At 29.1% G+C, this 26,569-nt stretch overlaps 1 protein-coding gene and 1 long non-coding RNA gene across 2 annotated transcripts in view; one reads left to right on the top strand and one right to left on the bottom strand.

The window, feature by feature from the left end:
• LOC123299333 (zwei Ig domain protein zig-8-like) overlaps window positions 1-26,569 on the top strand; it is a 150,461-nt gene that overhangs the window by 7,954 nt on the left and 115,938 nt on the right. The gene's annotated exons all lie outside the window — the stretch shown is intronic.
• Window positions 5,393-26,219, bottom strand: LOC123299355. The gene is made up of 3 exons (XR_006535313.1): window positions 26,173-26,219; window positions 25,356-25,359; window positions 5,393-5,422 (listed from the first exon to the last, which is right to left on the bottom strand). It is a non-coding gene; the product is annotated as an uncharacterized LOC123299355 (long non-coding RNA).

Here is a 26,569-nt window from a genome sequence, read left to right as displayed (position 1 = left end):
AAATTAGATCCTTTTTTGCCCATAACAACGTTTTTTTTTTCTGAAATGTTATTCTGTTAGTTAGCGTTCTTATTTAAAATTTTAAATAAATGTCTAAATCTTATTTTAAAAGCGGATTTTGAGAATGTGTTTTAGATTTGTCATTTTCTGATTTCAAATTTTGTTTTGATGTCTATGTTTAAATAAAAATTTCTTTGTTGAACAAATTTTCATTTTTTGGCCTATTATTGCACACATATTAAAAAACTTAATAAAATTTTAATTTATTGTGCGTACACTTAACATAGGGGTGTACGGTTTTCTAGCATATACTTTAAAAGTTTTTAAATTTTTTAATACTGGAACTTGATAAATGTGTTCGATTTTTTAAACTTCTCTAATTTATTAGAAATAGTGCAACACTGATATTCGTTTTTCGTTAAAAAAAAAAAATGTTTTTTCTAAATATTTTTCGAACGAAGGGTGGTCAAACGATTTTTGTGAATATTTTGGGGTGGTCCTACGATTCACTAACAATTGACATCAAAAACACCCCAGAATTCCTGCTGCTTATATAAAAATTCATTTTTTTTCGTTAAAAAAAAATTCGTTTTTTGTAAATATTTTTCGAACTGAGGGTGGTCAAACGAAAATTGTGGGTGGTCAAAAGTGGTCCTACGATTTTGAATGGATTTGGATGAAAAAATCTATAAATTTTTCACTCTTTTAGTAGAAAATCGATTTTTTTGTTTTTGTCGTTATTACAATCTTTGGATGGTGAAGGGACCGTTTTTTCGTTAGAAAAAAATTTTTTTTTTCTAAATATTTTTCGAACGGAGGGTGGTCTAACGTTTTTTGTTAATATTCCTAGGTGGTCCTACGATTCTCCAACGATTGAGCACAAAAACACCCCAGAATTTGTAGTAATTCATTAGAATCCAGCCTTTTTTGTTTTTCGTTAAAAAAAAAATTGTTTTTTCTAAATATTTTTCGAACGAAGGGTGGTCAAACGAAAATTGTGAATATTTTGGGGTGGTCCTACGATTCGCTAACAATTGACATCAAAAACACCCCAGAATTCCTGCTGCTTATATAAAAATTCATTTTTCATTTTTTTTCGTTAAAAAAAAATTCGTTTTTTGTAAATATTTTTCGAACTGAGGGTGGTCAAACGAAAATTGTGGGTGGTCAAAAGTGGTCCTACGATTTTGAATGGATTTGGAAGAAAAAATATATAAATTTTTCACTCCTTTAGTAGAAAATCGATTTTTTTGTTTTTGTCGTTATTACAATCTTTGGATGGTGGAGGGAACGTTTTTTCGTTAAAAAAAAATTTGTTTTTTCTAAATATTTTTTGAACGGAGGGTGGTCTAACGTTTTTTGTTAATATTCCTAGGTGGTCCTACGATTCTCCAACGATTGAGCACAAAAACACCCCAGAATTTGTAGTAATTCATTAGAATCCAGCCTTTTTTGTTTTTCGTTAAAAAAAAAATTGTTTTTTCTAAATATTTTTCGAACGAAGGGTGGTCAAACGAAAATTGTGAATATTTTGGGGTGGTCCTACGATTCGCTAACAATTGACATCAAAAACACCCCAGAATTCCTGCTGCTTATATAAAAATTCATTTTTCATTTTTTTTCGTTAAAAAAAAATTCGTTTTTTGTAAATATTTTTCGAACTGAGGGTGGTCAAACGAAAATTGTGGGTGGTCAAAAGTGGTCCTACGATTTTGAATGGATTTGGATGAAAAAATCTATAAATTTTTCACTCCTTTAGTAGAAAATCGATTTTTTTGTTTTTGTCGTTATTACAATCTTTGGATGGTGGAGGGAACGTTTTTTCGTTAAAAAAAAAATTTGTTTTTTCTAAATATTTTTCGAACGGAGGGTGGTCTAACGTTTTTTGTTAATATTCCCAGGTGGTCCTACGATTCTCCAACGATTGAGCACAAAAACACCCCAGAATTTGTAGTAATTCATTAGAATCCAGCCTTTTTTGTTTTTCGTTAAAAAACAAATTGTTTTTTCTAAATATTTTTCGAACGAAGGGTGGTCAAACGAAAATTGTGAATATTTTGGGGTGGTCCTACGATTCACTAACAATTGACATCAAAAACACCCCAGAATTCCTGCTGCTTATATAAAAATTCATTTTTCATTTTTTTTCGTTAAAAAAAAATTCGTTTTTTGTAAATATTTTTCGAACTGAGGGTGGTCAAACGAAAATTGTGGGTGGTCAAAAGTGGTCCTACGATTTTGAATGGATTTGGATGAAAAAATCTATAAATTTTTCACTCTTTTAGTAGAAAATCGATTTTTTTGTTTTTGTCGTTATTACAATCTTTGGATGGTGGAGGGAACGTTTTTTCGTTAGAAAAAAATTTTTTTTTTCTAAATATTTTTCGAACGGAGGGTGGTCTAACGTTTTTTGTTAATATTCCTAGGTGGTCCTACGATTCTCCAACAATTGAGCACAAAAACACCCCAGAATTTGTAGTAATTCATTAGAATCCAGCCTTTTTTGTTTTTCGTTAAAAAAAAAATTGTTTTTTCTAAATATTTTTCGAACGAAGGGTGGTCAAACGAAAATTGTGAATATTTTGGGGTGGTCCTACGATTCGCTAACAATTGACATCAAAAACACCCCAGAATTCCTGCTGCTTATATAAAAATTCATTTTTCATTTTTTTTCGTTAAAAAAAAATTCGTTTTTTGTAAATATTTTTCGAACTGAGGGTGGTCAAACGAAAATTGTGGGTGGTCAAAAGTGGTCCTACGATTTTGAATGGATTTGGATGAAAAAATCTATAAATTTCTCACTCCTTTAGTAGAAAATCGATTTTTTTGTTTTTGTCGTTATTACAATCTTTGGATGGTGGAGGGAACGTTTTTTCGTTAAAAAAAAAATTTGTTTTTTCTAAATATTTTTCGAACGGAGGGTGGTCTAACGTTTTTTGTTAATATTCCCAGGTGGTCCTACGATTCTCCAACGATTGAGCACAAAAACACCCCAGAATTTGTAGTAATTCATTAGAATCCAGCCTTTTTTGTTTTTCGTTAAAAAAAAAATTGTTTTTTCTAAATATTTTTCAAACGAAGGGTGGTCAAACGAAAATTGTGAGTGGTCAAAAGTGGTCCTACGATTTAGAATCGATTGAGCTCACAATTAAATTAAATTTCGTTCATGGGGGTGCTACCATGTTATTTTCCCTATGCTGGTTATGGTGGAGGCTACGAGAAATAAAATTTTGAATCGTGAATATTTTCCGAACGGAGGGTGGTCAAACGAAAATTGAGGGTGGTCAAAAGTGGTCCTACGATGGTCAAACGATTAAGCTCACAAAGAACGTAAAATTCGGTCATGGGGGTGCCATCTTCACAAACCTCATTTTCCCACTAAACACTTCTTATTGAAAATTTAATAAAATCGTTTCCGATACATTACAACAAATATATAATTTTAACATATTTTGAACAAGCAGAAATTTTGGTTAAACCATCTATTTCTAGTTTTCAAGAATGTTTTAACTTCTACAAATAATCAAGAGTATAGGATATCAGAAATTTCATAAATTCGATCACAAACCTATTGAAAACGGATATATACGTGACTGTTTTTTCAACGGTGGTTATCATGTAGTAAATAAATATTTTTCACTGTAGTTAGAAATTTCTATTTATTCTATATACATAAACAATAAGATTAATTTCACGCCGATTAATAATATAAATGTAGAGTTTGTATTTTTGTAATCGAAACTAATGACTGTAAATATATAAATTTATTTTTTATGTATCAATCTTATAATAAAAACTGACAGAAATCCTACACGATATACATCGACATCCATGTACAATAAATATTAATTGAAATATAAAAACAAAAATTTTGTAAAACGCCAAGCATGCTTTGAAAATGGTAGCAATTTTAAGAATCTTTTGCATTTCTTTTTTCTTTGAGTTTAAAAGCTACTTTCTCGGCTTTTATCAAAAAAAATATGAAGCAACCCAACCCAACCCAACTATCCATCTGAAGAAACACTACCATACATTCAAGTATTCTTTTTGTAAACTTTGCAGTTGCTCCTATGAAGGGTTACTAAAAGGTTGGACAGAAATTGAATTATCGTGACGCCATAAGGTTTAAAATTTAAGGTATTTCAAGAAAATTATTAAGTTTCAAACGTTTTCTGCTCATAACACAATGCCTTTACCATTGACGGATATCTACTCTTTGGAAAAATGCCATTTATGTCTATAAAAAACTGAAACATAATCATCGCCAATTTTTTAGTTTTTTTCTTATACGGAACCCTAAACTCGCACTTGAAACATAGCTAAGAATGCTCTCCGTTAAATTATCTTTCAAACGAAACCAAAAAGATAGACACACACACACATAGCGGTCAAACTTATAACACCCCTTTTTTTAAGTTTGGGGGTTAAAAAAGGTTCGTAATAGAAACGAGATTTTGATATATACAGCGTTAAAAAAACGGTCGTTAGATCGTTTTTCAGGGAATAAAACTTCAGTGAGAATTATCGGAATGAGTTATAATTGTTTTTGAAGAGATTCTAAGTGGATTTGAGCGACCTACAGGTTAGAGATTACACAGAACTACAGTCAGCATTATAAAAAAATGTTTTCTTGATAAATCTTTCGAAGCAGAAAAATACTTTTTCCCAAAAACCAATGGGTCTTCTTTCTTCGTATATAGAGGTAAAAAATAAAACTACGTATTTGCAAATGCGTGTTTATTTATATTTTATACCGCAATATTCAAGGAATTCGTATATAAAACATTCTACCTACAAAACATGGAACGTATTCGATGTAATTCTATATCTGTGTGTAAGTATTATAGGAAAACATAAAAAACATTTTGTTGAGGGTTTAAATTAGGGTGAAAAAAACATTCAAAAATATTGTAATCATATTTTATGTTATTATAAAATGTAATACGGATCTAATTTTTGACATATTTATAGCCATACAGACATGAAACGTCGACCTAGGCCTTCTGGTTTGAGTGTTTCCTGCAGATCTGGTTTCTATGTTTGTGTGTTTGTAGATATATAGAACACAAAATAACACAAATATTCCGTGTATTTTCAATTATTTGATACAATCTTCTTGTAGTTTACGGAATTAAAATATTTTTGTTGGGTTTATGGTATTTGGTCTACTTTTGAAAAGTGACTGCTTTTTATATACAATCTACTTAAAACCAGAAAGGTATTTAGCCCTTTACAAAAATCTGTTTTTATTTTAGGCAGTTACTTTTATACATTTTACTATTTTCTCTCAATCTGGAGAAGTAATTAAATAAAGTGAAATTTTGCAAAATTTAAAAACAACTTAGATAAAATTATAGTTTGTCAAAAGTTATTATATTTTTAAGGAAGGACAGTCGCCCTATTAGCTCAGTTGGTTAAGGCGCTACCAATTCCGTCCGCGGGGTAGTGCATGATATATGCATGAAGGAGGTGCACTCAGCCTCTGAAATTGAACGGTAAGGTGGTATAAAACATATATGGTATCACAATGGGCCTTATAACCGAAGTGAGTCCTTCGTGGACAACCAATTTAACCTAACCTAACCTACTAAGAAAGGGCAGGGATGTTTTTTTTTGAATTGGGGATCTTCGGCACGATTTTTTGTAGAGGCTTGGAAAAAGTTAATTCGCTTAAATTTCTGTTTCAAAAACTAGTGCTCAAACGGTCCAGCTAAAAGTCACAGAATGACTTTTAGATAAATTTATCCCGAATAAAGCAAGAATCAAATTTCGATGATTTTATTATTCTTATAGACGAACGAAATATCATCAATATTTCTAAGCCTTAAAAACTTGAAACTATAATTAGTATACCTTGCTATATATTTCATATACAGAGAGTATAAAATATAATCGCTGAAAAGTAAAACGATATTTGTCTCGTTTCTTTTATTTTTACAATGAATAAATGCAGTGTTTGTAAAAAAAATCCTTTTTTTTCTAATCCTTATGTAATCTGACCTGTAAGTTTCCAACACAATAGTTTACATTACACAAGCAGTTTACATTACACTACTTACAAACGGTAACATGGACACAGTGATATAATTTTCACATTTAATTTAATTTTCTTTATAATATTAAAATCACACAATTTCCACTCGAGATGAAATTAAGAAAATGAGAGACAATCGAATAATTCATACATACATAATACGTTCTATACGTACAACAACGTTCGACCGCACATACATTAAAATTAGTCTAGGGTTATGCGTTGCATTTGATCATCAATGAATTTTGCTCTATCATATCCAAATTTTATCCAAATTTGATAAACAAAGTATGTAATTCTACTAAATTTGGGTCATACTTTTTAAATTTTTGATCAAAATAGTACTTAGGTTTCAAGAATGTGGAGTCCTGATCCCGAAATTGAGCACATTAGTGATAGCTAGCGAAAAATGGACATCGAAGCTGAAAAGAATGACCAAAACTTAGTGGGTTTCAAAAAAATTTCAATAAAATCGGATCAAATTTGCCTGTGTTATCAAAAAAATCGAATTTTTGAACTTTATGACGTCATCAAAATCCAAAAAATTTAATTTTGCTCTATCACATCCAAATTTTATCCAAATTTGATCAACAAAGTATGTAATCCTATTAAATTTGGGTCATACTTTTCGAATTTGTAATCAAAATTAAGTTAGCTCTAATAGGTTTCAGGATATTGAGTTCGGGTCCCGGAATGATGCGCCTAGCACAGCTGAAAAAAATGACCAAAAAATAGTGGGTTTCAAAAAAAATTCCAATAAAATCGGATCAAATTTGTCTGTGTTATCAAAAATATCGAATTTTTTAACTTTATGACGTCATCAAAATCCAAAAAATTTAATTTTGCTCTATCACATCCAAATTTGATCAACAAAGTATGTAATCCTATTAAATTTGGGTCATACTTTTCGAATTTGTAATCAAAATTAAGTTAGCTCTAATAGGTTTCAGGATATTGAGTTCGGGTCCCGGAATGATGCGCCTAGCACAGCTGAAAAAAATGACCAAAAAATAGTGGGTTTCAAAAAAAATTCCAATGAGATCGGTTTAAATTTTCGGCTACAGAAACTTGCGTTGAAAGATTCTCAAATTTCCAACCGACTGTCAAATACTACGACTGAGCCTACACATGATACCGTATCAGTAATAAATAGCGAAGAGCTTTTCTAGTATATGTTATGTTATATGATGCGCATACAGAAATGTGTTTGTCAAATCGATAAATTGATATTGGAATGTGTGGAAATGGAGCAAGTGAGTGAATCAATGTGAAATTAAATAAAAAATTTATTTTTTCCTGTTTAACAACATCTAAGAAACTGATCGTGGAAGATTTTTAATCACGCGCCATATTAAATAACATCAACAGAGAATTTTTCTGATTTTCAACACCGTGGAATTTTCAAAAAGAACGATTATTTCGCCTTTCGAATCTTTTAGAACAAGGTAGAGCGAAAAAAGATTCTTAATTCGAAATTTCTTAATTCGAAATAAATGTTATTAGAATGTAAAATTTTTGGTCGAGTCAATTTGATTTTCGTATTTTTTTATTATAATTTAAGATTTTCTTCTTTAAACGACCATCGTATTTTTTGGGTACTTTTTATTTAATCAACCTTTGCATTAATTACTAAACAAGATTATACTTAAAATTTTTTGGTATTAAGTTATTTCCATTTTTTCAAAATAATTAAAAATAAGAGTTGAAATCTATTTACTCTGAAACGTAAATCCCCAACTTGTAGTCTAAAATTTTAATACTTAAAATAGTTTTTTCTATGTGTGACTCATACATGACTTTTCGTAAAAGCTTGAGGCACTTCGAATCATTCTTGATATTTAAATCCGTCTTTCGTTTTTATAAATAGTCATCTATGATTGACTCATTGAAAAATTACTATCTATTTTTGAATATAACAAAAGCTTGTCCCTTCAAAAGCCTTCAACTTCTTTCAATTTTTTCTTGAACTTATTGGAGGGAAGTGATCAATTGAAAAATATTTGCCCAACATATAAAAAAAAATATTCTAATATAGTTTTTCTTTAAAATTCCACCAATCAGAATAATCTACGTATTTTCCCAAGTGAAAAGTGAAAAAAGTAAATACAAAATAAATTGTAAACTAGATTTCGTCATCGCATCTTCGAAGAAGAGACTTTTTTCTTTTATCACTTAACACCTTTACGAGTGGTTTGAAAAATACTCAATAAATATATCGTTTTAAACATAAACATTGTAGAAGTAAATCTTTTAAAAACATTGATTCCTTCTTCACGTTAAATTAAATTTCATGAAATAAAAAAAAATATAAAACAGTTTTGTGTTGTTACAGGGTTACAAGTAAGTAGGTACAACACATAAAAAACATTGAAAAAGAAAAGTGAAAGTTTCCTGTCTCAGTGTTAAAAGAAAGTGTAAACAAAAAGTAAATAATTTATTATCAATGTGTTTTGATATTATTGTATCTTACACCTGAAATGGAAAAGAATTTATTAAAGTATCAAACGTTTCAACACAAGCATAGAGCATTCAACGTTCAATTGAAATTACCACGTAGGTAAGCTGTATATGTTTGATCAATAAAATTGAAACTAACTTCATTTGTTTATAATACCTAGGTCCAATACCTACTCAAACTGTAAATCAGTTGTTGCATGACATACTAGCAGATACCCAGGAACGTATGTACAAAATTTCATGCTTCTAGACCTATCGGTTTCCGCTGTGTGTTGATTGATCATTCAGCTTCCATTCTTATGAGGGACTATCATTTATATAATGCACAAACAAAAATTTGATAAATTAGTGTCTAACATGTTAAGTCAAAATCGTTGAATCGAAAACTGTTGAATCGATTTTTTCTTATTTCCTTAGTACCATAGAGCTGTAAATGTAGTTATATTTTGTTAAATAAGATATAAAAAATATGTTACAGTTGAGAATGTGGAGAAGTTGTAGGTATTAAAATTTGTTATTTTCAATTATTAATGGGTATTATATGTATCTATACACACCAATACGTTCGTTAAATATCTGCTAGCACCAGCTTCATCCGGAGAATGTTTATGTAACTTTTTGTGTTTAAAAATGTATCTCTACTTCGAAAAAAAAAAAAAATACAAAAATAAAAATATTCATTGAATATTGTGGTTTGATTTAAAAAAAAAAAAAAAAAAAAAGAATTTTTTAAAAAAGAAGAAGCTTTATATATTTAATACATGTATGATATAGAACGGGTGCTTATGACATCGAATATGGGAAATATTTGAAGGGCTTTTTTTTTACTTATTAATCCGTCATCACTCCCGTCAACCGTTCGGTAATCTTTAGTGTCGTGATGAGAGATTTGCTAACTCGTTCTACACATAAATATTCTTTACTTAACTTAGTACGAATTTGAATAAGTGAGATATTTTAACGCAAAGTTTTACAGTTTTATTTTTGAACAGAAATAACTATAGTAGGAGTATTGTAGTTGAAGAGAAATAAGTATATGAACAAGTACCGTATAAGTAAAAATTTGATATGAATTCAACTACAAGCCTATGTACTATTACCATGCATATAATATTAAACTTTTGTACAAAAATGTAGGAAGACAAACACTTGAAGAAAAACGTATAGAATATTAACTAAATAAGGGTGATAGGACATGTCAAAGGTTATAAAACCCTTTTGGGAATATCTTTTTTCGTAAAGGGAATGTCATATATAATTTTTTTTTCTTTGCAACTAAAATTATTATTGTTTTTTCCAATTTTTCTGAAATAAATCATGATCTTTTTTATATATACCATAATTCTCAACAATTTTTGTCAAATCCTTAAACTTTTGATAAGTTGGAATTTGATAATAAGAGAAAGCCAAAAGCTTCTTATAAAGCAGTTGTGTGTGTGTTTATTTAGTATAGATACAATATCTTAACATTGTATACTGTATCATAGAATTTTCGCTTCATCATGGAATCTACAATACAGTTAGCCTTATTAATGTTTCGGAAAGTCGATAAGTCGTTCATATCCATAGAACATTAAATGGAACTGGCTCTTGGACTAATATGTTGTATATTTTTATTTAATCAATGTGAAAAATCTACATTTTTTCCTTCTTTTTATGTTGTTATTTTAAATTTATAAACACAAAGAGTTTCTGTCTATATATGTATATATAATACCGTATGATTATTGGAAAATTACCATTTCACATTCTTCTCTTTTTTTATTTTTTGTTACTTTGATGTTTTATATTTAATTATCACGATATTAGAGTTTTGAAAAAGGCATGTTGGAAATTTTTATAAAAATAAATGAATTATTTGTTTGTTTCTAGTTAAATATTTGATGATAAAGCCACAAAATTATAAAAGTAATGTATATACTGTTACTGATAGCAGTAGCCATTTCTATGTTCGTCCCGACGCGACGTCAGATCTAGCAAGTTCCAATTATTGCAAAATTTTCTTCGTAACAACAATATTTCTAAGCGTAACAAACTTGGGACTAAAAGTAATATACCTTGATATATTGTCAAGTACCTGGTTTGGTCCGGGGGAAGATGCTGCCACCAAAGGTCTTTGTATTTAGAAAGGAGAGACCTTATGAATCCTTTGTAGAATGAAAACGACTTTTTTTAATATTTAGAATAATATCACTTTATTGTTTGACTTGATGATTTACGTTATTAGATTTTAAACTTAGATTGTAATAATCACAGTATTGTAAAGATGTAAGTCCAAGTTGTAATAATCACTGTATGAATTTTGAATATTTAGCTTGCCTTTAAATATAAAACATTTAGGTCAAAATATAAAATATTATGACGTAAAAATTAAATATTGAATATCATATAGCACAACAGTGCGTTAGCGTAGATAAGTAAAATGGAAAATTGAAAGGGTAATGTATGATGATGTATGATGATGTATATGTGAAATGTGAATGTTTTTGTTGTGACTATATATACAGGACGTCAAATAGCCCTTTTTCACACCCTTATATCTCAGAAACTACTGGAGCTATAATGTTGAAACTTTCAACTTAAGTAGATATTTACCCTGGGACGCCGTAAATCAAAGCTCACGTTCACGGCTCTCATCGTTTCCGAGCAATAACGCGTCAAAAAACGGCCACGCCCCGAAATTTTGTCACTGACTGATATAAATTCACAGCAAAACTGAGAAATGGTATAAAGATGCGGTTTTCATTAAAATAAATTAGAGAAAAATCATACCCCAGAAAAAATACCAAATATCAAAATTTTTAACGGGAAATGGGAAATTTCGCTAATTAAAGGTGCATTTTTTCCCTATTTAAAAATACATGGGAAAATATGAACCAATCAGAAGGCTAGTTTTTTTTCCTATACAAGTTGTATGGTAAAACTTAAATACGCTTAGAAATTTGTTATTTATATAATTTTAATTAAATATTGATTAAATTTGAATAAATATTATATAAATATTCAAAAATTAATTGTGTATTTCAATATTTCCAACTTAAAATATTATAAAAATTAAAAAAAATAATAAGACCCTATGAAATTCAAAGTACCATGTAGAAAACATATTAAAATTATTATGTTACATTAATTAGGAAAATTTTAATTTGCTTTTATAGCAAAAACTGTAAGAGATAGAACAAAAGTTTAAATGCAAAAAATGTTCCTTGCATAAAATTAAACAATTCTGTATGAAAAATTTTTTTGTAAAGGTAATTGTTTTCCCGTGAAGAGCTAATAAAGTAAAAAATTAAATTGCAATTTTCGAAAAAATGGTAAGAGATAGAACAAAAGTTTAAATGTAAAAAATGTTCCTTACATAAAAATAAACAACTTTTGTTTGAAACATTTTTTCGAAAAAACAATCATTTACCCTCGAGAAAGTAAATAACCAGTCCTGTTTATTTCGTTAATGCAAAAGCATACTATTTTTGTCCTTAAATTTTAAAAAAGTATAAATATAATTTCACAAGAAGTTTTAAACCATTTTGTTAATATCTGTTCTAGCGTTCACAACTAACCGTTGCTATGACAACGAATTTTATTTTCTTAAAAACAATGGTATTGTTATGTTCAACAATAAATAATCTTGCAACCCAATTTTGAAGCCGACACCCTCAACCGATTGCGTTGAAATTTTGTAAGTACGCTGACTTTGAAAGACATTGAATTTTTATGGTTGAATTGACCGAATTTTCCCGTCGCTTCCGCCATATTTTGTTAAATGGGGTGGGGGGGAATCTTATAGCTCAATTTTAAAGCAGATATCTTCAACCGATTGAGTTGAAATTTTGTATACACGTTTAGATTTGATAACAAAACATGGTAAGGTTAGTGGCGTTATTATTTTTCCATCACTTCCACTATAATTGATTTATCTATAAATGATTCAGCTATACCGATTCTAAGGGACTTCTAAATTATAGAAAGATGCGATTTTGGACATTCGACAGAGACTTGCTTGAATTGAGGGTCAACCCATGCGCAGTACTATTACATGTAATCCTCGTGTGCGCACTAGAAATTTTTAAGGCCTACATGTGCGCAGTAACAAAATATAAATTTAGCGTATGCGCAGTTGCAAGATTCAGGATAAATGCATGCGCACAACTATAATTATTGATTAATCTGTGGGCACTTCCCGGATATAATACCCAAATATGCGCACTAACAAAATATAAAGTCCCTGTATGCGCAGTTGTAATATTCAGGATCAACCCATGCGCAGTACTATTACATCTAATCCACATGTGCGCACTAGCAATATATAAGGCCTACATATGCGCAGTAGCAAAATATTAACTAAGCTAATGCGCAGTTCTAAGATTCAGGTAAAATGCATGCGCAGAACTATCATTTGTGATTAATTTATGCGCATTTTCAATATTTAAGGACCAAATATGCCCATTTACAAAATATAGGGTTCCCGTTTGCGCAGTTGTAATAGTTAGAATCAACCCATGCGCAGTACTATTTCATGTAATCCACATTCGTGTACTAGCCATATTTAAGGCCTACATGTGCGCAGTAACAAAATATAAATTCAGCGTATGCGCAGTTGCAAGATTCAGGATAAATGCATGCGCACAACTATAATTATTGATTAATCTGTGCGTACTTCCCGGATATAATACCCAAATATGCGCACTAACAAAATATAAAGTCCCTGTATGCGCAGTTGTAATATTCAGGGTCAACCCATGCGCAGTACTATTACATCTAATTCACATGTGCGCACTAGCAATATATAAGGCCTACATATGCGCAGTAGCAAAATATGAACTAAGCTAATGCGCAGTTCTAAGATTCAAGTAAAATGCATGCGCAGAACTATCATTTGTGATTAATTTATGCGCATTTTCAATATTTAAGGACCAAATATGCCCATTTACAAAATATAAGGTCCCTGTTTGCGCAGTTGTAATATTTAGAATCAACCCATGCGCAGTAATATTTCATGTAATCCACATGCGTGCACTAGCAATATATTAGGCCTACATACGCGCAGTAACAAAATATAAATTCAGCGTATGCGTAGTTGTAAGATTTAGGATAAATGCATGGGCCGAACTATAATTTGTGATTAATCTGTATGTACTTCCAATATATAAGACCCAAATATGCACACTTACAAAATTTAAGGTCAATGTGTGCGCAGTTGTTATATTCCAGATTATCCCATGAGCAGAACAATTATATGGGATCAAAGTGTGCGCAATACCAATATATAAGACCCAAATATGCGCAATTACAAAATATAAGGCCCCTGTATGAGCCGTTGTAATATTCAGGGTCAATTCATGTGCAGAACTATCATATGAAATCAAGCTGTGCGTATTACCCATAAATAAGGCCTAAATATTTGCAGTTACATAATATCTGTCTGTCCGTTTGCACATCTGTCTGCCAACACGATAACTCAAAAACGAAAAGAGATATTAAGATGAAATTTTTATAGCGTACTCAGGACGTAAAAAGTGAGGTCAAGTTCGTAGATTATCATTATACGTCAATTGATTCCTGGGTCTGTGGAACCCATCTTGTAAACCGTTAGAGATATAACAAAAATTTTAATGTAAAAAATATTCCTTATAAAGAAATAACCAACTTTTGCACAAAACATTTTTTCGAAAACATGACTGTTTACCCATGAGGACGCAAATTAGGCGTAAATTATATAGAATGTATTATATAATAATCAATATCAATTATATGAAAATGAAATTTTCATTATAATATTTATAAATAACACAATTTTGATGACATCTTGTTCGGCATATTTCTTGACGTACGAGGCTCAGTATTCAACAGTAATTCAATGTATGCATAATGGTGAGTTAAAATTGTTACAAACACTTTCTACTTAAATACTATTGCCTGGCAAAAAGAAGTGATATCCCACCAAAAACATAAATGTGTAAAAAGGCGTAGATGTCACAGAATTCCAATAAACTCAATTACGTCAGCCCAAAAAAGTTGTGAAATCCCGTAGAGAAAAAAATTCTTCGAAAAAAAATTATAAAAATGGCATAAATTTATTGCGTAACTTTTCCGTAAAGAAACATTAAAGTATTACATTAGCAACTTTTCGGTGACTTCATACCTACACGCACCTGTATAGGAGAACAAAAGATAATCGTTAACCCCCTACTATCTCCCTCCTCCCCTCTAATGTTATGACGTAATAATTGTTTCACAACTTTTATGAAACATCAAAATTTAAATTTAAACAATCAAAGTATTCTTTAGATTAAAGTCAAGCACCTACTTAACAAAGGCCTAATTTTTTTTACTAAAGTAAGAAAATTATTGGTTTAAATTTCTTGTCAAGTTTCTCCTTAGTACGTATTTATTTAATATTTTACTTCGCAAGTTTTCGGAATATAAAATCGAATCTAAAAATAAAAAACTTGCGAAGTAAAATATTAAATAAATACGTACTAAGGAGAAACTTGACAAGAAATTTAAACCAATAATTTTCTTACTTTAGTAAAAAAAATTAGGCCTTTGTTAAGTAGGTGCTTGACTTTAATCTAAAGAATACTTTGATTGTTTAAATTTAAATTTTGATGTTTCATAAAAGTTGTGAAACAATTATTACGTCATAACATTAGAGGGGAGGAGGGAGATAGTAGGGGGTTAACGATTATCTTTTGTTCTCCTATACAGGTGCGTGTAGGTATGAAGTCACCGAAAAGTTGCTAATGTAATACTTTAATGTTTCTTTACGGAAAAGTTACGCAATAAATTTATGCCATTTTTATAATTTTTTTTCGAAGAATTTTTTTCTCTACGGGATTTCACAACTTTTTTGGGCTGACGTAATTGAGTTTATTGGAATTCTGTGACATCTACGCCTTTTTACACATTTATGTTTTTGGTGGGATTAGTTTTTGCTGACAAGTAAATATAATCAAAACCATGCCGTTGGATTACAAATTAGACATCAATTCAATTATTATGATTGTTAACATAAGTAACTTAATAATATAAATTAGCTGACTAGCTTAATGAATAAATATTTCAAATTAGGTTATTTAAAATATTATTACTTAATAATAATATGAATGATTTAGTGTGCTAGAGCCACGTTTTTAAGGATAACGCTGTCCAGGGCCTAACAATATATTTCATATATACAGTCCATTTATAATAGGCAGACAATACATTCAAATAAATACCCTTTTTCTAAATTTTCACCAATTTTCACAAAATCGTCCTTATTTATAATTATTTTAAATACAGAGGCCACCCACACCATTATTTGTTAATCTTTATTTATTCAATTACAAACATATTTTACAATTACATTTTTTGATGTGGGTGGAGTCGGTTACTTCGTTCTTACCCAAGCAACGACAATGTAATCTATCCTGCTTCGAACCCGCAACCTAAGTTTAAATAGTCCAACGTTCTTTGACTAACGCCTTAGACCGCTCGGCCATTTAGGCTCTTCAGAAAGAAGACAGAAAGAAGACATCGTTCATCTCATTCTTTTACTATTGCTTCAGATATGTTTTATAATTATAACGTTCCAAAATAATGGCCGTTAGCTAAAATTCGTTCAAGTTTATAGTTTTCGAGACATCAATTGCATAGTACACAAATTTAAATTTGGAGTTTAAATACTAAAACAAAATTTCTTGATCTCTTAATTAAAGAAAACTGAAAACTCATTTCGATAATCTTTAAATTAAAATTAAAATTTTAATAAATAATTAAATTTAACAAAAAATTAAAAGTTGAGTTTTAAGGAAATAACTTATCTTCAAAGAAAAATTTAATATTAAAAATGCATTAAAATCTATTTTTATCCATTTACTTAAAAATAATAATTCACAAAAACAATAATCAAACATAAAAAGGAAATCAAACTAATAATAATTTGAAACAAATTTATTATTTATAATTAATTTTTTTATTAAAAAAAAAATACATAAAATAAAAAGTTTTTTATTTTTTCATATTATAAGTAATAAATATATTAAATAATGAATACAGTAATAATAATAATAATATAATATAAAAAGTTTTATGTTCGTATAATAAAAAAGAATAAAATAATATTTTTAAATTTTGATACGATAAACTGTTGTACCTTGATCAAAGTTTACCTTCTTACAGTCTTGAGCAAATGTATGAAGTTTCACTTTCACCTATGAGACAAAGCAAGCAATCGAGAATCAGATTTTCACTGGGCTTTAAAAAACATAAATAAAACAGAAATAAAAAATAAAAATGTATGAAATAAAAAATTAATGTATCAAAATATTTAAGACTTAATTTTCAAATTTTGAGAGTATGTTCTACTAAAACTTGGGAAAATTAGATGAAAATTAAGAGTAAAATTTTCGATATTTGCCATAGTTTTTGAAATATTGATGCATAAAGATTTAGATAAAATCACTAATAGATGAAATAATACACAAATGCTATTCATTTTTAGACCCCGAACTAAAAAAAAGGTATGTTATAAGTTTGACCGCTATGTGTGTGTGTCTGCATGTCTCTGTGGCATCGTAGTACCTAAACGGGTGAACTGATTTTGATCTCCTTGTTTCGTTTGACAGGTAATTTAACTGATAGTGTTTTTAGCTATGTTTCAAGTAAGAGCTTAGGGTTTCGTACCCGAACAAACTAAAAACTTATCGATGAACTTCGAAATCCTCTCAAAGCTTTAAAAAGTTTTTAAAGAAAAAGGCAATTTAATGGAGAGTGTTCTTAAATAAATTTCAAGTGCTAGTAATGGGTTCCGTACCTGAAAAAAAAAGTTTTATTTTTTTAAATTTTGTAAATTTCACTTGTATCACTTTCAATTATATGTAATTATTGGAAAAACGAGTGTAGCTTGTTTAAGAGAAAAAAACGTTTCATATTTTTTTATGTATATCAGTCAAGTATTTCTGGATCATATCATAAACAAATAATTCCTCATAAGCTTATTCCTGATTCAAAATACTGTTATTAAGTTTTTAATTTTTTAGAAGTGGTTGTAATAATCGTATTAAATAACCTCCTTAACTGAAAATACTCCCATGGAGGTAATCCTTATGGAGGAGTTCTGGTTCGAGTGTATTTTTTTCAATTCTCTTTAATTTAGATTACTAGACAAGATATTTGTCAATATTTAGTTTACGTTGTATGTATCATATTAAAATTGATGTAAATAAATATCGTATAAATGATTAAAAGTAAACAAAAACAAAAAGTAATAATCCTTATTACATTATGATGTAATCCGCGATACATTATTACCTTTTAATGCATCTAGTCGGTCTCTTCTGCATCTAATCTTTTCAGTTAATTATTTGTTACTCTTCTATGCTTATTTTTTTCGTTAGTTATAGACAGAATTAAGTAAAAATATCGAATAAATGTAAAATAATAATGATATCAAAGGTACAAGAGTCTTCCATACAACACAGATATATACACAAAAAGATATCTATAACAGATACATATAGATACAGATTTGATGATGAAGTGAGAATTATATATATTTTAATATTAATATTTAATCAATAATAATAAATACAAATAGAAATCCAACCCATATAATATTAAATGCATATCTTAATGTTTCTAATTCATTAAACAAAAATAATACAAATAAAATATTATCTTTTATATTATATATATCAAGTTATATATTTGTATTTTATAAACATTTTATTTATATAAAATATATATTAACGATTAAGTATATGTTTACATGCTAACGTTATAAGTAAGGTAATTAAAAACATAATATTATTTACTTACACGTTAAGGTAAAAATCTTTGTTTTTCCGCGAGAGAGTTCAAATTAAGGTAAAATTTAAATTTTCACTCTTGCAAAAGCTATAAAAGAAAGACTGTTGAAAAGTTGTAGGTTCAAATAGTGAGTCTTGTCTTTTTCATTTCATATTAAGTCGATCCGATAGTATTCGCTGTTATAACTACCAAAAGAGCTAGTTATAACAGCCACCTTTAAAGCCAAAATTATCCACTGGGAGCTGGGGGCACGATCTGTTTCTCTACCATGACTGCGCAACAATTCAATAGGGTATTTCAACAATTAACTCAGTAAATTGTTTATTTTCACTTTTTATACCATGTATTAATGATATATATATCAAGGTATAGTAAGTTTAGTCCCAAGTTTGTAACGCTTAAAAATATTGATGCTACGAACAAAATTTTGATATCGGTATTCATAAAATCACCTAATTATTCCATTTTCGGTTGCCCGTCTGTTCGTCTGTAAAACTAACTAAAAAATGGAAGAAGATACCAAGCTGATACATTATTATATTTATTAATATTTTATAGCGTACTTAGGATGTAAAAAGTGAAGTCTAGTTCATAAATGAGCAACATAGGTCCACTGGGTCTTGAGTCCGTAGGACCCATCTTGTAAACATTTAGAGAACGAACAAAAGTTTAAATGTAAAAAATGTTCCTTATAAAAAATTAAGCAACTTTATTTCGTTTGAAACATTTTTTCGTTAGCATCACAGTTTACTCGTGAGGGCGAAAATTAGGCGCAAATTAGTATGTGTTATATGGGAATATCAGTTATATGTGTGTGTGACATGTTTTACTTACATGGCATGAAAAACAAACGATTATGTAATCAACACTGTCTATACATGGTATTTCAACAATTAACTCAGTCAATTATCTGTTTTCACTTGATTTAAATTCAGTAAAATTAGAGATTTAATTTTAATTTGTTTGTTTTCTCTAGGATTATGTTTTTTGATATTTCTTGTAACTATAAAATGAATATTCTTCCATAAGAGTTTGGTAAATTTTTTTATTTTCTTTTTACTTTTGGTATTTGAAGCTAAAGATCTTGGTTGATAACGTGTAAACTTACACATGCTCTTTAATTTTTATTTATATAAATATTGTATACATGTATGTTATACTATCTAGTAGTATGGTTTCGTTTTATAAATAATTGTTAATCAATACTTATCGTATCGGTAGTCATAAAGGCATTTATGCGTAAAAAGTTAATTGTTTGCTATTTTTTATGTATTTATACTATAATCAACTAACTGTTACTATATGTTGAAGCTATAAATATTTATGTTAAAATTGATAAATTATATTTTTTTAAATTTATTCAAGGCATAGTTTGTGTATCCCGCGGTTTTTAACAAATCGGAAATTAGTATGAGAAGGTTTCATATTGTGTTTTTTTTATGGACAGTGTTAATTTTTAAATTTTTTGGTTGTAAAGTTTAATTACCAAAATATTCTATCGTGTTTTTATAACCTGAAAAAATTGTGCAAATTTTCTTATTTCTTTCATTACGGGTGGACTGTAACCCGTTCTTACCTTTCAGAAATAATCACTTTTATACTCTTCTAAAACTAATCTTTACATAAAATAGAATTCTTCATATATTGCCGAATTTTGATAGCAAGTAAAATTTACACCCCCCGGCGTAAAACAATAAAGTATCAAGAATCAAAATTAGGAAACTGCATTGGTTTGCTGAATAAAAAGTAATAAAAAAATTCTGTATTTTATTTCCATTCTATATCATAAATAAAATTGAACTTCACCAGAAAAAACTTCTTTAAAAGCTATGTAGGTATAATTAATTAGAGTGATACCCACCCGCTTCGCTGGGTTTAGAAGTAAAGATTGATAAAGATTGCTCTTACGTATCCTCTTTCTATAACACTCGAAATAATGGTAAGGATTGTTTTACACAGGTAAAATATATGTATGGTTTTCTATTTTTTTAAATGTATAATAGTCGTAATTATTCAAACAAACAAACGAACAAACATGCTTACTTTCGCATATATAATATATAGAGATTATAAGTTAATTGAATAATATATACAAAAAAATTCTCAGATTATAAACTTTATTTAGGCACAGTGTGATATGTTCGTGACGTAGTAAATGTTAAAATGCAAAATCTAATGTATAAACATGAATTCATACAATTTTTACCAACTATAGAAAAATTGGATCACCGGAAATGGATAGAGAGATACTTTTAAGTTCGGAAAAGAATGAAATTTTGAATTGTAATTAAGTTTCATCAATGTTTTAAAAATACATAACTTTTTTAAGTATTATTTAGAACTTTTATCGATTAACACAATGTCTGAATACAAATGACGTTTAAACAATTAATTAAGTTAGTTGCTATGCTTTTTGTCTTAAATGAATATGTACAAATAGCCAAAAAAGTTATTCAGAAACTTTTTATCGCATAATAAATATTTTAATCAAATGACTAATCAAGAATTTCGTTATAGATAGATATTTCTGTAGCTTCAAGTTTCTCAATCCTTTCTTACCTTTATTATTCATTTTTACCTGATTATTGGTTGAAAATAATAAGGTTATTTTTTTTAATTAAAATTTTATTGAACAACTGATAAACTATGTCTGTAGCTAACACATGCAAAACTTCTTAAGTTTTAATACTGAGGTCGAATTTTCATTCAGCATAATGTAATTAATAATAAAGGGATGATTTTTTAGTGGCTCACATCTTTGAATTAACAACACTCGTTTGTTAACATCCCACTATAGGAAGTTATTGTAATAAGTTCCATTTTCGAAATCGAAATTTTCAACATATTTTTACGTTTTATGGTTATGACAAGGTGTGTGTGTGTGTACGTACACGAATGCACGTACACCCGTATACATTTTTTTCGTCGTCGATATCGCGCGAACAAAAATGATTTTCGAAGGACTTCGTTGAGGTGCCGATCGAAGCGTATTAACGGCAATATGATTCGAAAAGATCATATAGATTTAATAACATTTGATCGTGTCGTTTCGATTAATTTAAGAAATATAATACTGTGTCAAAAAAATAAGGTGACATTTGAATTTAAACTGCGCGCGTTTGTTGTGCATTATGAATTCCTTCCGCTCGGCCAAACAGTCAACAAGAAATATTATTTGAACGTTATGCATCATTTGCGTAACGCTATCCGCCTAAAAAGGCCGGAATTGTGATGATTTCACTCATAATTCGTGATGATTTCGTCAAAAACTCAAACCATATCGTTCCGCAACCACCGTATTCACCTGATCTGGCGCCGTGCAACTTCTGGCTGTTCAGCTAGCTCAAAAGACCGCTCCGGGGACACCGTTTTGATACGATAGAGGAGATTCAAGCCGCAGCGAAGACGGGACTGAAGGCAATCCCGGAAAGTGACTACAACCAGTGTTTTGAAGATTGGAAAATCCATTGGCATAAGTGCATTGCATCGGAAGGGGATTACTTTGAAGGGGATGAAATTGATTTGGAAGAATAAATAAAGAATTTTCAAAATAAATACAATGTCACCTTATTTTTTGGGCACAGTAGTATTTCAATGACACTTTTTGCTAAGAGGAATTCATTCCTATATCTATTCCCGTTGTCATTTTCAGCAAAAATTTGTCCACCTCCTTGACAACATCGCACACGGTTTTGTTTGGTTAAAGACTTATAGAACATACGGTATATAAATGTATACGTATATGAATACAAGTTGCGATGAAGTCATTATTCTAATAGATAAATATCTTTTGACTTTAGGGGGAAAACAAACTTTATTCAATGGTCTCTACAATTAGAGAGTTGATACAATCGTATACTTTATATATTGTTGTGATGTGCTTTATGTATAAAGCTCTAGTTAGAATAACCATACAGAGGGCATAGCTAGTATAAGCTTTAAGCGCTGATATTGTAACATGATTACAATTAGAGTCAGGATTCGAATGTATATTTGATTTATATGTTGATATAAAAATACGTGACCTTTCAAAAGATAGCTATCATAATATTCTATGTATTTAATACTGTTTGTGGAAAATGATGCATAAGGTAAGGATAGAATTACTGACTTTGGATATTTGGGGTCTGGTTTAAGCTATTTTCAACAAGTTGCACAAAGATTTAAGCCATTTGATAGAATAGTTTTTTACAAAAACGTTGAAATCGTTTTGTAAAACCATATTTTGAGGAAAATGCCTTTAAAGTTTTTCATCATTAGTCAGCAATTCCTGGACCATTTAATAAGCCAAATAATTCCTTCTAAGTGGCTTTTCTGTTCCCCAAATAATTTTTTTTTAGCTTTTTGTTTTCCCAGAAGTGTTTTTTTTAACGTGCGTTAAATAATACGCTAAAAATTGTTATTTTTTGTTTTTTCTTATAAACTTATATTATTTGTAACTTTAAAAATGATACGAACTTTGTTTTTGTAAGATTTGAAATGTATTCTTACAACTAATAATACAAAAATTGGGGAAAAAATTGATTTTTTTAAACTTGAAAGACCTCTTAACTGTGGTCTCTATCCCATGAATAAAAGCAAAGTAAATTTTTTTTGGCAACCTTTGTATAAGATATTTCCCTAGATACTCCAACTTTAATGAGCAAAGCAATTTAAAGAAAGAAACCCAGCTTTTACACTTTTTAAACATTGGGTTCGTCAAATTTATATCTCATCAGAAGCATAAAATTGAATAATCAATATCCAGATTGCATATTTAGTCCAACTCAGTGCTTATTCTAGCTGACGCTCCAAATTTATTTCCTAATACATAACCAACTCAAATGACTTTAAATTTTTGGATAAATATCATTGTTCATAATTATTTAAAAAAAAGGATATACTTTTTAAAAAATATCGTAAAAGTTTAACCTTTTAACAACATAACAATCCAGGTTCTACGTATTACTTATCACACAAAACCGAAGGAACGCTATAACATGTACATATATAAAATAAACTAACGTATAGTCCTTCGTATTCCAATTATTTACTTTTCAAAACAAAATATTATAACAAATAAACTATCTTTTAAAATAATCTTTCAAATTTGTGTTTATACAAATTTTTAATATAATATATAACTAATGCTTGCGTTGCTGCTCGTAGCATTCTATACTCGTAGTAGAATAGTAGTAGAATAGTAAAGTGTCATACCTTGTACCACAATTATCATATTTATATGATTCTTCAAGAAATTTACCTTTAAACACCACTTTTTGTTTCTTTAAAAATAAACAATATGTTTAGATATGTAACTTTGTTATGCTTGGTCCTATTTGGACCTAAATGAGCTCATTTAAAGGGTAAAAGAGTAAACTTAAAGTGGCGTTACTCAAATAGACCCTTAGACTTGAAGTATTGTCATGGCAATCGAAAATTCGTAGTTATACCTAGTTGTGCGTTGTGCCTTCTTTATGAAAACTGTTATGCTGAGAGTCCTCAATTTGATGTGAGTTGCATAGCTAAGTTATTTATCTTTCTCAAGATATGAGCATAGTTAGGGGTAATCGGACAATTTTAGCTAAATGTTATGGGTAAAAAAAACTAAGCAATCAAAAACACATAAAATTAAATCTATAATTCTCTTTGTGCTTAGTTTGATTTGTTATTTCATAATGAATAAACTAATAAACTAAACAAGCCAGAGCTTGAAAATTCTTGAAAGTTTTTTTTTAATGAAAATTTATGACATGTTTTATTAATTTTACGTAATGGACCATAAATGGCGTCCAAGATCGTACAATCTAACCCCATTAAATTATTTTATTTCACGAAATGTAAAGTCACTTGCCTACGCCAATAGACAAGAAGCGGCGGCTAAACTTAGATCTCTCAAGAAACTGAATAGCGATCCATGGTACAACACCTTACCCATATTATATTTTATATAAATATTTATATGTATTTCCTTGTAAATAGATTATATCCGGTCGAATACAAATTAAAATATAAACTTTGGGTTTTATATCTATACTAACTATATTTATATACATAATATATCAAAATAGAATATAATCAACTCTGCTAGTTTAATTTCCCCCGGTTCAGCAACGCAAAGGATACATAAGAAGTATTTATTTTATTTTATTTTATATAAAATATATAATAAACTTATTTAAATGTAATCATTTGAAATATTATATTTTTTAATTGAATTTTTCGGTTTGTAATTTTTATTTAATAAATAAACTTTAGAAACATTATTAGTATACTAATTATTATCTAAAAAGGTTTAATTACCCAATTTTATAATATTTGCCTTTAATAATTAATTTTCAAAGTAGAATTTCGGATCAGAGAAAGTTTTTTTTATTACATTCGTTTCATTTTATGCAAGATAAAAACTATTATTTTAGGTTTATTTAATATTTGGATGCGTGGCTTTTGAGGTATAATCAAAAATTGGACACAAAGACCGATTTTCTCAGAAACTAGGCATCCAATCGATACATAAACCTGAATTTTGTATTTTTTGGGTCAAAATTACCTTATATACAGAGTTTTATCGAAATCGGAAACAAAAATTTTTTCCCGTATTTTTTCGACTTTTTCTAAGGGGTTTGTTTCCCTTCAGAAAATTGCAAAAAATCGAAAATTTTTTTTTGCCTTCGATATCGATAAAATTCATTATATAAGGTAATTTTGACCCAAAAAATCCAAAAATAGGGTTTATTTAATGATTGAATGCGTGGTTTTTGAGATATAATCAAAAATTGGACACAAATAGCGATTTTCTCAGAAACTATGCATCCAATCGATACATACAACCGATTTTTGTATACTTGGGTCAAAATTACCTTATATACAGACTTTTATCGAAATCGGAAACAAAAATTTTTCCCGATTTTTTCTAAAGGCTACCCCCTTTAAGAAATTTGCAAAAAATCCAGACCGAGTTCACCTATGTGGGTCATTTACGAAGTCGACCTTATTTTTTACGTCCTGAACAACTATGAAAATTTCCGCTTTATATTTTTTTCCGTTTTGGACTATCGGGTTGACAGGCAGACAAGCGTTACAAACCTGGGACTAACCTTAATATACATACCTTGATGGTATAAAAAGCGTGAAGTGCTTTTTAAGATATTTTATAATGACTTTACTGTTACTTATATCTGTCAATAACATACTTATTATAATTGAAATTTCGCACCCCACGCTTTTTAACGATAAATTTATTTTCTACTTTTTGCATCAGCTTATGACAAATTTATGACATCACATAGGATTCTATGCACAATTTTCTTTCGAAATATATCTTTGTTAAATAATGTAAGAAATTTCTTTTAATTTAATTTTTATGTAAGAAAAAAAGTTTTATTTTTTTTCAAAAAGGAGTTATCTTAAAAAATTGAGAAAATATATTAAAAAAGTACCAGTTGTAATACAAAATAAGCCATAAATAAAAGAAAAACCCAAAAACATAACACATTAAGTGACAAATGAAGTTTAAATTTAAGAATGATGATACATGACTTTGCGAAAAATTTATATATACTCGTAAAATATTTTCGTGGTTAATTAAGAATATAACAACGTATGTGGGAATTTTCTTTCCTCGATGTTTCTTTCCTATCAGTGTATAATACAGAATGGTACAGGGTACAGTTCCTCACTTTATATGCCCTCAACACACTATAAAAATTTCAGTTTGTTATCTCTTTTCATTTTTGAGTTATCGTGTTTACAGACAGGCAGACAAGCAAATGGACAGTCGGACAATCGAAAATGGACTAATTAGGTAGTTTTATGAACATTTTTATCAAAATTTTGTTGGTATTATCAATATTTTTATTTTGTCGCCTTATTAACTCTATTGTCGCCTATTTTGTTGGTTAAGGCGTTACCAATTCCGCCCGCGGTATGCTTAATGTGGTAGCGGGCTCGATTCCCGCCGTCGCAACAAAATTAATTTAATTAATAATTGTGATGGGCTGATGAAGGAGGTGCACTTAGACTCTGAAATTGAGGAGCTGATAAATGAAATTATCAGCGGAAAAGTGGTAAAACACATTTATGGTATCACAATGGGCTCTATAGCCTAAGTGTGTCCTTCGTGGGCAGCCAATATAACCTAACCTAACCATCAATATTTTTAAGCGTTACAATCTTGACGAAACTTAATATACCTTGGATGTATATTACATATATACAGGGTATAAAAATATTCATCTTTTTGAAGATTTTGGTTATATGAGATAGTTTCAGCTATCTTTAACAAGTTTCACAATAGAGTCATCCCTT

Source organism: Chrysoperla carnea, chromosome 4 (genome assembly GCF_905475395.1).
Source record: "Chrysoperla carnea chromosome 4, inChrCarn1.1, whole genome shotgun sequence".
In the NCBI taxonomy this organism is placed as follows: Eukaryota; Metazoa; Arthropoda; class Insecta; order Neuroptera; family Chrysopidae; genus Chrysoperla; species Chrysoperla carnea.
This window is presented reverse-complemented; position numbering and strand designations above follow the sequence as displayed.